The 11,329-nt window shown below is 44.4% G+C and overlaps 1 non-coding gene across 1 annotated transcript; it reads left to right on the top strand.

Annotated features, from left to right (window-relative positions):
• The first annotated feature begins 2,899 nt into the window (after positions 1-2,899).
• On the top strand, positions 2,900-3,007 carry LOC136162024 (U6 spliceosomal RNA). The gene has a single exon (XR_010661876.1). It is a non-coding gene; the product is annotated as a U6 spliceosomal RNA (small nuclear RNA).
• The last annotated feature ends 8,322 nt before the right edge of the window (positions 3,008-11,329 follow it).

An 11,329-nucleotide genomic window follows, 5' to 3' on the forward strand; every position in this document is an offset into this window, starting at 1 on the left:
AACTAGATGTAAGACTGGCTTGAACCCACTCCAGTACTCTTGCCTGGAAAATCCCGTGGATGGAGGAGCCTGGTAGGCTGCAGTCCATGGGGTAGCTAGGAGCTGGACACGATTGAGCAACTTCACTTTCCCTTTTCACTTTCATGCACTGAAGAAGGAAATGGCAACCCACTCCAGTGTTCTTGCCTGGAGAATCCCAGGGACAGGGGAGCCTGGTGGGTTGCCGTCTATGGGGTCGCACAGGGTCGGACACGGCTGAAGCGACTTAGCAGCAGCAGCAGCAGCAGCAAGATTGGCTTGAGACAGGAGACAAGAAAACAGCTTTCTAGCAAAGAGGACAAACTTGAACAAAAGATGGGAGGGAGCATGGCAAACTCTGAGAAGCCAAAGGTGTTCATCTCCTGCTCAATTTGATTTTTAAGAAAAAGACAAAGGTCCCAACCCTGACCTCAAGGCCCTGCAAAGTCTATTCCCTGACTGCCCCATCTTCTTCCAATTCTACCTTCTAACCAATGCCTACACCCAAACCCCAAACCCACCCGTGGGACTCTTTAGAGGGAAAAGGAAAGAATCTCATCTGTAGAGCACCTAGCCAGACACAGGGCTAGATACCTGCTGTCTACTCACACACACATGTACACAGACACACAGACACACACAGAGCAGCACTACCACCATTCTTATGAGGTTGATGCTGGTGCTGCTTCCATTTCACAGGACAGGAAGTGGGGGTTAGGTGTGAATAAGCCAAGACAAAGACCACAGTGACCAGGAGGTGAAGTTAGGACTCCAAGCCCAGTGATCTGACACCAGAGCCCAACTAATGGGTTATACTACTTCTCTCCAACGTGCTACAGGTTGAGAAGAGATGGCTGAGGTCTTGGGAAGGGCAACAGGGAAGCCCAATATAGTTCCTCTCTCAAACCACATCCATTTGATTGCTAGTGACCCTATAGAACACACTGTTGAATGGGCCGTGAAGCCACAGCCAGGCTCACCAGACAGCCCCTTGTGACTGATTAGCAACGTCTGTCAGGAGCATAGGACAGGGAATTTTTCATCCCTGGACCAGCTGAATAGATACTCTTGATTCTGCCCTCCAATCCACGTTTGGGAAGTGTGGACCAAGGCTCCTCCTCCACGAGACATTTGTGGGCCTTCTCCACCAGGCTGTTCTGTCCATGGAATTCTCCAGGCAAGAATACTGGAGTGGGTTGCCATTCCTTTCCCCAGGGGATCTTCCCCACCCAGGGATGGAAACCAGGTCTCCTGCATTGCAGTCAGATTCTTTACCATCCAAGCCACCAGGAAAGTCCTTAGGCCTTCTCCACATCTCTTTCAGAAACCCCAACTCAACTGCAAGTAGACTTAGAAATGCAGCTGAAATCAAGTTAGCTGATTTTCCCCCTAACTTCTTTCCACCAGGCTTTTCTTCAAAGTGAAACTGAGCAGGACACTGTGGCACTCCTGGGCACAAGGCCTTCCTATGTCTTCCATTTGTTGATTACAGGAAATAGGTCTCACTCAGCCTCCATGACCTTCCCTGATTTCCGATGGGCAGGTTCAATCAGTTGCTAATTAGGGAACAGCAGGAATGCAGAGGCTACCCTGGAGGCTCAGGGGTAAAGAATCCACCTGCCAATGCAGGAGACTCAGGAGACAGGGTTCCATCCCTGGGAAAGGAAGATCCCCTGGAGAAGGAAATGGCAACCCACTCCAATATTCGTGCCTGGGAAATCCCACTGACAGAGGAGCCTAATGGGCTATAAAATCCACGGGGTCACGAAAGAGTCAGACATGACTTAACAACTCAAAAACAACAACAAGCGGTCGCAGAGACAAGGAAGTTAAGAAACAATAGTGTAGCCTTGGGGCAGGGTCCTGGTTCCCCCTCAAAGGATACACACAACAAAATCTTTGAGCTGTTTTGCAGATACTGAAACCCCTACCAGATGGGAGAAGTTAACTTATATGCTGCCCACAAGCACACAGACCCTAGACAGGTCGGAAGCAGATGGTTGATGATGCTGACTCCCAAGCAACCACCAACCAATCAGAAGAATGTTTATGAGCTAATCACATCCTCTTTTCTGTAAAACTCCTCACTGCCCACAGCGAGTACAGACACAGTTTTGAGGGCATGAAGCTGCTGTGCCCTCATTTGCCTGGCAAAGCAATAAAGCTAATCTTTTCTACTTCACTCAAAACTCTGTCTCCAAGAACTAATTTGGTATCAGGGTACAGACCCAGCTTTGGCTTCACCAGAACTCCCAAAGCCCTAACTTTCAGTTCAGTTCAGTTGCTCAGTCCTGTCCAACTCTTTGGGATCCCATGGACTGAAGCATGCCAGGATTCCCTGTTCATCACCAACTCCCAGAGCTTGCTCAAACTCAAGTCCATCAAGTGAGTGATGCCATCCAACCACCTCATCCTCCGTCATCCCCTTCTCCGCCTGCCTGCAATCTTTTCCAGCATCAGGGTCTTTTCAAATGAGTCAGTTCTTGGCATCAAATGGCCAAAATATTGGAGATTCAGCTTCAGCATCAGTCCTTCCAATGAATATTCAGGACTGATTTCCTTTAGGATGGACTGGTTGGATCTCCCTGCTGTCCAAGGGACTCTCAAGAATCTTCTCCAACACCTCAGTTCAAAAGCATCAATTGGTCAGCACTCAGTTTTCTTGACAATCCAACTCTCACATCCATACATCCATACATGACTGCTGGAAAAACCATAGCTTTGACTAGATGGACCTTTGTTGGCAAAGTAATGTCTCTGCTTTTTAATATGCTGTATAGTTTGGTCATAGCTTTTCTTCCAAGGAGCAAGCATCTTTTAATTTCATGGCTGCAGTCACCATCTGCAGTGATTTTGGAGCCCAAGAAAAGAAAGTCTATCAGTGCTCGCTTCGGCAGCACATATACTAAAAATTGGAACGATACAGAGAAGATTAGCATGGCCCCTGCGCAAGGATGACACGCAAATTCATGAAGCGTTCCATATTTTTAATATGTGTAACTCTATGGCTGATTCATATCAATGTATGACAAAACCCACTGAAAAAATAAATAAAATTAAAAAAATTATCATAGTGAAAAAAAAAAAAAAGAATTCTGAGATGTTAGAATCGATCAGAAAAAGTATCTAAAACTTCAAAATAAATCCAAAGATGCCAAAATCACTTTTCATTGTCATACTGGAGCACTAACAGGTCTGTCCAAGGTTTATTTACTTTTCAAGGGGAACATATCTTTGTTTGACTCCTTACTTACTGTTCATTCAAGCCCAGACTCTACAAAGATATGTATTACTTTGTGAACTTTAGCCTGAGAAGTGATGATTTCTCTCCATTAGAAAAATAACCCTAATGTTTATGATTTTATTGCTCCGTGAGATATGACGCATTTAGTCTCTTATTTAGCCAGCTTGTTGTATCATTCCTTTCATGACTGACTATATAAATCTTTGTTCCTTCAGTTCTTCTTTAAACCAGTTTTACCTTCCGGCTGGACCCCTCGTTAATGAGTTAAATAAATGTTGACACACTCTTAAAAAAAAAAAAAGAAAGAAAGAAAGTCTATCACTGTTTCCATTGTTTCCCCATCTATTTGCCATGAAGTGATGGGACCAGATGCCATGATCTTAGTTTTTTGAATGTTGAGTTTTAAGCCAGCTTTTTCAACTCTCCTCTTTCACTTTCATCAAGAAGCTCTTTAGCTCCTCTTCACTTTCTGCCATAAGGATGGTGTCATCTGCATATCTGAGGTTACTGATATTTCTCCTGACAATCCTGATTCCAGCTTGTGCTTCATCCAGCCCAGCGTTTCTCATTAAGTACTCTGCTTATAAGTTAAATAATCAGGGTGACAATATACAGCTTTTACGTACTCCTTTCCCAATTTGGAAATTGGGTTTTTCCCAAACTTTAAGGAGAACCAAACCCATCTCTCCCCACCATGCATGAAAAACACTAGCTAGTTGGCTTCATCTTCTTTTCCACCAACACAAATCAAACACAGAATGGCAAGAACCTCAAGGGAGGGGATATATGTATGTGTATGTGTGTATATGTATGACTGATTGGTTTTGCTGTACATTAGAAACTAACATGGATTTCCCTGGTGGCTTAGTGGTAAAGAATCTACCTGCAATTCAGGAGACATGGGTTTGATCCCTGGGTCGTGCAGATCCCCTGGAGGAGGAAATGTCAACCCACTCCATTTTCTTGCCTGGAGAATCCCAAGGACAGAGGAGCCTGGCGGGCTACAGCCCATAAAGTCACAAAGAGTCGGACACGACTGAAGCAACTAACAGTCTCTGTGTCCAAAAGATCAGATAGACGTGTTGCTCCTTTTCACCACCCAGAACTCCCCAAACTTGGAGTTTTTTTGATGAAACATAAATATGCATGCCCCTTTCATCCCTGCCACTCTTCCGCTCATAAAATGCCCATTTAATGAAGAACACTTTTGATGACTAGAAATGCATTCAGCTGTGTCTGCCCTTTTTTAAAGACAGCCTTTAAAGTCATCTCTGGGTCTAATTATCTTTTATAGGGAGACTAATACTTCACCTCATATCTCTGTATCTTTCGGGTTTAGCAGCCATCTTCCCCACCTGTGATAATCTAGCTGCATTACCAAACTCAGCAGGAGGATGGGGACTTCACAGGACCCTGGGGAGCTCTCTGTGATGGAGACAGAGAAGGAAATGGCTGGGTCCTCACCAAGCTTTCTCGAAGCCTTCCTTGCCATTGGAGCCAGATCATTTGCATACTCTTTTCCCAATCCCTCCATTTTAAAGATGATTCTACATTAAATAGAAAACAATGGTTGCTTTTTTTCCCCCTGCTTTGTTTTGAAAGGCTGATGGGATAGAAGTTTAGGGCACAGACTCTGGAGTCTAAACGTCCTAGATTCAAATCCTGGCTGCAACCTTTTTTGAATGCCTGACTGCAAGGGCCACAATCTCTCTGTCTTCAGTTTTCTCATCTGTAATATGAAATTAGGGGCAGTAGCTCCCAAGGGGGTTGTTATGGAGGTGAAATGAGCTGATATTTGTGCTCAAAACAGGGCTAGAGTGTGGTGAGCAGTACATAAGTGTTTGTTAAATCAAGTTAATGGTTTGGTCAAAAAATCTGTGCCTTAACTTCTATCTTCCAACCAGATTAACAGCTAACTATGTCTCAGAATGATGTACAGATGAGTGAGGGCAGAGGAACCCAAGAAAGGGAGCTGCCACAGATTTTCCAAAAGAGGTGCAAGCTTCTGCCCCATTGCAGCAAACAAACAGGATCTCAGGAAACCCTCAGGTTTTTCTTTTCCTTTCTTCCCCTCCATCTCCACCATGTCTATGCACCATGTCTAAGACACTTTAACTGTCAGTATTTTTGCTGTTCAGCTGCTAAATGGAGTCTAATTCATTGCAACCCCATGAACTAAAGCATATATGCCAGGGTGCTCTGCCCTTCACCATCTACTGGAGTTTGTTCAAACTCATGTCCATTAAGTCAGTGATGCCATCCAACCATCTCATCCTCTGCTGCCCCCTTCTTCTCCCACCCTCAATCTTTCCCAGCATCAGGGGAAAGTTTTCTTTTCCAGTGAGTTGGCTCTTCACATCAAGTGACCAAACTATTGGAGCTTCACCATCAATCCTTCCAATGTAGAGTCAGGGCTGATTCCTTTAGAATTGACTGGTTTGATCTCCTTGCTGTACAAAGGACTCTCAAGAGTCTTTTCCAGCACCACAATTTGAAATCATCAATTCTTCAACGTTCAACCTTCTTTATGGTCCAACTCTCACATTTGTAGAAGAGAACGCATTGGTCATAGCAAACACCCTCTTCCAACAACACAAGATAAGACTTTACACATGGACATCACCAGATGGTCAACACCGAAATCAGATTGATTATATTCTTTGCAGTCAAAGATGGAGAAGCTCTATACAGTCACCAAAAACAAGACTGGGAGCTGACTGTGGCTCAGATCATAAACTCCTTATTGCCAAATTCAGACTTAAACTGAAGAAAGTAGGGATAACCACTAGACCATTCAGGTATGATGTAAATCAAATCCCTTATGACTATACAGTGGAAGTGAGAAATAGATTTAAGGGACTAGATCTGATAGACAGAGAGCCTGATGAACTACGGACAGTGGTTCGTGACATTGTACAGGACACAGGGATCAAGACCATCCCCACGGAAAAGAAATGCAAAAAGGCAAAATGACTGTCTGAGGAGGCCTTACAAATAGCTGTGAAACAAAGAAAAGTGAAAAGCAAAGGAGAAAAGGAAAGATATTCCCATTTGAATGCAGAGTTCCAAAGAATAGCCAGGAGAGATAAGAAAGCCTTCCTCAGCGATCAATGCAAAGAACTAGAGGAAAACAACAGAATGGGAAAGACTAGAGACCTCTTCAAGAAAATTAGAGATACCAAGGGAACATTTCACGCAAAGATTGGTTCAATAAAGGACAGAAATGGTATGGACCTAACAGAAGCAGAAGATATTAAGAAGAGGTGGCAAGAATACACAGAAGAACTGTACAAAAAAGATCTTCACGACCCAGATAATCACAATGGTGTGATCACTCACCTAGAGCCAGACATCCCAGAATGTGAAGTCAAGTGGGCCTTAGAAAGTATCACTATGAACAAAGCTAGTGGATGTGATGAAATTCCAGTTGAGCTATTTCAAATCCTGAAAGATGATGCTGTGAAAGTGCTGCACTCAATATGCCAGCAAATTCAGAAAACTCAGCAGTGGCCACAGGACTGGAAAAGGTCCGTTTTCATTCCAATCCCTAAGAAATGCAAAGCCAAAGAATGCTCAAACTACCGCACAATTGCACTCATCTCACACACTAGTAAAGTGATGCTCAAAATTCTCCAAACCAGGCTTCAGCAATACGTGAAATGAGAACTTCCAGATGTTCAAGCTGGTTTTAGAAAAGGCAGAGGAACCAGAGATCAAATTGCCAATATCTGCTGGATCATCAAAAAAGCAAGAGAGTTCCAGAAAAACATCTATTTCTGCTTTATTGACTCCGCCAAAGCCTTCAACTGTGTGGATCACAATAAACTGTGGAAAATTCTGAAGGGGATGGGAATACCAGACCACCTGACCTGCCTCTTGAAAAACCTATATGCAGGTCAGGAAGCAACAGTTAGAACTGGACATGGAACAACAGACTGGTTCCAAATAGGAAAAGGAGTACATCAAGGCTGTATATTGTCACCCTTCTTATTTAACTTATATGCAGAGTACATCATAAGAAACGCTGGGCTGGATGAAGCTCAAGCTGGAATTAGGACTGCCGGGAGAAATATCAATAATCTCAGAAATGCAGATGACACCACCCTTATGGCAGAAAGTGAAGAGGAACTAAAAAGCCTCTTAGTGAAAGTGAAAGAGGAGAGTAAAAAAGCTGGTTTAAAGCTCAACATTCAGAAAACTAAGATCATGGCATCTGGGAAATAGATGGGGAGTCAGTGGAAACAATGTCAGATTTTATTTTGGGGGGCTCCAAAATCACTGCAGATGGTGATTTCAGCCATGAAATTAAAAGATGCTTACTCCTTGGAAGGAAAGTTATGACCAACCTGGATAGCATATTAAAAAGCAGAGACGTTACTTTGCCAACAAAGGTCAAGGCTATGATTTTTCCAGTGGTCATGTATGGATGTGAGAGTTGGACTGTGAAGAAAGCTGAGCACCGAAAAATTGATGCTTTTGAACTATGGTGTTGGAGAAGACTCTTGAGAATCCCTTGGACTGCAAGGAGATCCAACCAGTCCATCCTAAAGGAGATCAGTCCTGGGTGTTCATTGGAAGGACTGATGCTGAAGCTGAAACTCCAGTACTTTGGCCACCTCATGCGAAGAGCTGACTCATTGGAAAAGACCCTGATGTTGGGAGGGATTGGGGGCAGGAGGAGACGGGGACGACAGAGGATGAGATGGCTGGATGGCATCACCAACTCAATGGGCATGAGTTTGAGTAAACTCCGGGAGCTGGTGATGGACAGGGAGGCCTGGCGTGCTACAATTCATGGGGTAGCAAACAGTCAGACAGGACTGAGCAACTGAACTGAACTGAACTGAACTGGAAAAAACATAGCTTTGACTATACAGACCTTTGTTGGCAAAGTGATGTCTCTGCTTTTTAATATGTTGTCCAGGTTTGTCACAGCTTTTCTTCCAAGGAGCTAGTGTCTTTAAAGGGGAGTTTTTTAAATGAAGTATCACTTCATGGTTTCTCCTGATAAAACAATCAGCAGGTCTCCCTCGCTGGGCTCCTCCCCACACAGCAGCCTGTGATGGATGGGCAGGCCCTCCGTGGTTCTCTGCAGCTCCTCCCCCCCTGCCTCACTCACTTGCCTCACTGGCCAGGCCCTGGTAGCCATTTGAGGTTATCGCCCCGACTCCAGACCTTGGGTGTGATTTTACAAGAAGGAGGCACCCAAAGTTCAGAAACACATGGATGGATGTGAACAAGTCACTTCCTGTTTCTGGCCTAGGCATCTTACCAAATGTCCCCGGGGGCAGGGCATAAATCACCTCCTGGTATTAACCACTGACTTGGAGGTAATCAGGGTCTACTACTGGAAAAAGAAGAGTATTGATATCCTTTGATATTTTGAACATTTTAAAAGGAACCAGTGCCTTCGAGGTCTGAAGTTCTTCTCATACTCTGCGTATGGGTCGCCAGTGAAAAGAAGAGGGAGGGGGCGACAGGTTTATAATGGACAGATGCCACCTATTACCAGGACCGCTCCCTTTGAGACCCAAGGTACTGAATGCCAAGTCATGATGTCATCAGCCAGATTTGGTAGTAACCGAACATTTCAGTTCAGTTCAGTTCAGTTCAGTTGCTCAGTCGTGTCCGACTCTGCAACCCCATGGACTGCAGCACACCAGGCCTCCCTGTCCATCACCAGCTCCCGAAGCCTGCTCAAACTAAAGTCCATTGAGTCAGTGATGCCATCCAACTATCTCATCCTCCATTGTCCTCTTCTCCTCCTGCTTTCAATCTTTCCCAGCATCAGGGTTTTTTCCAATGAGTCAGTTCTTCTCATCAGGTGGCCAAAGTATTGGAGCTTCAGCTTCAGCATCAGTCCTTCCAATGAATATTCAAGACTGATTTCCTTTAGGATTGACTGGTTGGCTCTCTCTGCTGTCCAAGTGACTCTCAAGAGTCTTCTCCAACACCACAGTTTGAAAGCATCAATTCTTTTGGCACTCAGCTTTCTCTATGGTCCACCTCTCACATTCATACATGACTACTGGAAAAAAACATAGCTTTGACTATATGGACCTCTGTCAGTAAAGTGATGTCTCTGTTTTTTAATACGCTGTCTAGGTTGGTCACAGCTTTTCTTCCAAGGTGAAAGCATCTTTTGATTTCTGCTCCAGGTCTGCTGCAGCCAGAGCTTCTGTCTCCGCAGCACCACAGCTGATCTGTGCCTCCTCAGGAGCTACTCAAACACTCAAAGGCGGGTCTGGCTCAGTCTCTGTGGGCTCTCTGGGTCCTGGTGCACACAAGGTTTTGTTTGAGCCCTCCAGGCGTCTCAGGCGGGTATGGGGTTTGATTTTAAATGCAATTTCACCCCTCCTACTGTCTTATTGGGGCTTCTCCTTTACCCCTGGACATGGAGTATCTTTTTTTGCTGGGATCCAGCATTCTCCTGTCAATGGCTGTTCAGAAGCGTGTTGCATTTTTGGAGTTCTCACAGGAAAAGATGAGTACACATCTTGTTTGTTTGTTAGAACATCTTGTTTGTTAGAACCAAACATCTAAGGAAGGTAATACAGGTGGACCAGCCTTGTCTATCAGACTGTGGCCCGCTGCTCCACAGCGACACCGTGTGGCAGTGGGAAGTAACGAGCAGGAGCAGGCTGAAAGGCTCCAGGTTGTTCCTGCCTGAACGACTCTTCCCTCAGACCTTGTAAGTCCCTCGATTTTCTTGCCCAGTTCATGGAGGGGTAAGGGTAGAGCCCCCTAAAATAGATACTGAATTTCATGCTAATCTCTCACGGGTGCTAAATTCCTACTAATACTCTTGTTTATTCTGATTTTAAGGTAAAAAAGGAAATAATATACCCACATTTGCACTTTCCATTGGGGATAAAAATCATCCCAGTTAATAAAAGCTTTGGAGTGAATTGGCAGGTTGTAGAAGAAAGAGTCCTCTCTCCTGGTAGTCTGGAGCCCCAGCTCTGCCACTTATTAGCCATGGGGTCTTGAGAGAATTTGGGCTTTCCAGGTGGTGCAGTGGTAAAGTGGCCAATGCAGGAGATGTGGGTTCGATACCTGAGTCAGGAAGATCCCATGGAGTAGGAAATGGCAACTGACTCCAGTATTCTTGCCTGGGAAATTCCATGGACAGAGGAACCTGGTGGGCTGCAGTTCATGGGATCACAGAGTTGGACATGACTGAGCAAACGCCCACGCACAACACTTGGGAGAATTAGTTCACCTCCCAGTATCTCAGTGAACCCCGAACCTATGCCCTCTGCTCAAAAAGTGTAGCTCTGCAACTGACAAAGAATTAATCTCAAAAATATACAAGCAACTCCTGCAGCTCAATTCCAGAAAAATAAATGACCCAATCAAAAAATGGGCCAAAGAATTAAACAGACATCTCTCCAAAGAAGACATACAGATGGCTAACAAACACATGAAAAGATGCTCAACATCACTCATTATCAGAGAAATGCAAATCAAAACCACAATGAGGTACCATCTCACGCCAGTCAGAAAGGCTGCTATCCAAAAGTCTACAAGAAATAAATGCTGGAGAGGGTGTGGAGAAAAGGGAACCCTCTTACACTGTTGGTGGGAATGCAAACTAGTACAGCCACTATGGAGAATAGTGTGGAGATTCCTTAAAAAACTGGAAATAGAACTGCCATATGACACAGCAATCCCACTTCTGGGCATACATACTGAGGAAACCAGAATTGAAAGAGACACCTGTACCCCAATGTTCATCATAGCACTATTTACAATAGCCAGGAAATGGAAGCAACCTAGATGTCCATAGGCAGACAAATGGATAAGAAAGCCATGGTACATATACACAATGGAATATTACTCAGCCATTAAAAAGAATACATTTGAATCAGTTCTAATAAGGTGGATGAAACTGGAGCCTATTATACAGAGCGAAGTAAGAAAGAAAAACACCAATACAGTATACTAATGCATATATATGGAATTTAGAAAGGTGGTAATGATGACCCTATATGCAAGACAGCAAAAGAGACACAGATGTGTAGAACAGTCTTTTGGACTCTGTGGGAGAAGGCAAGGGTGGTATGA

Source organism: Muntiacus reevesi, chromosome 2, assembly GCF_963930625.1.
Source record: "Muntiacus reevesi chromosome 2, mMunRee1.1, whole genome shotgun sequence".
Taxonomy (NCBI): Eukaryota; Metazoa; Chordata; class Mammalia; order Artiodactyla; family Cervidae; genus Muntiacus; species Muntiacus reevesi.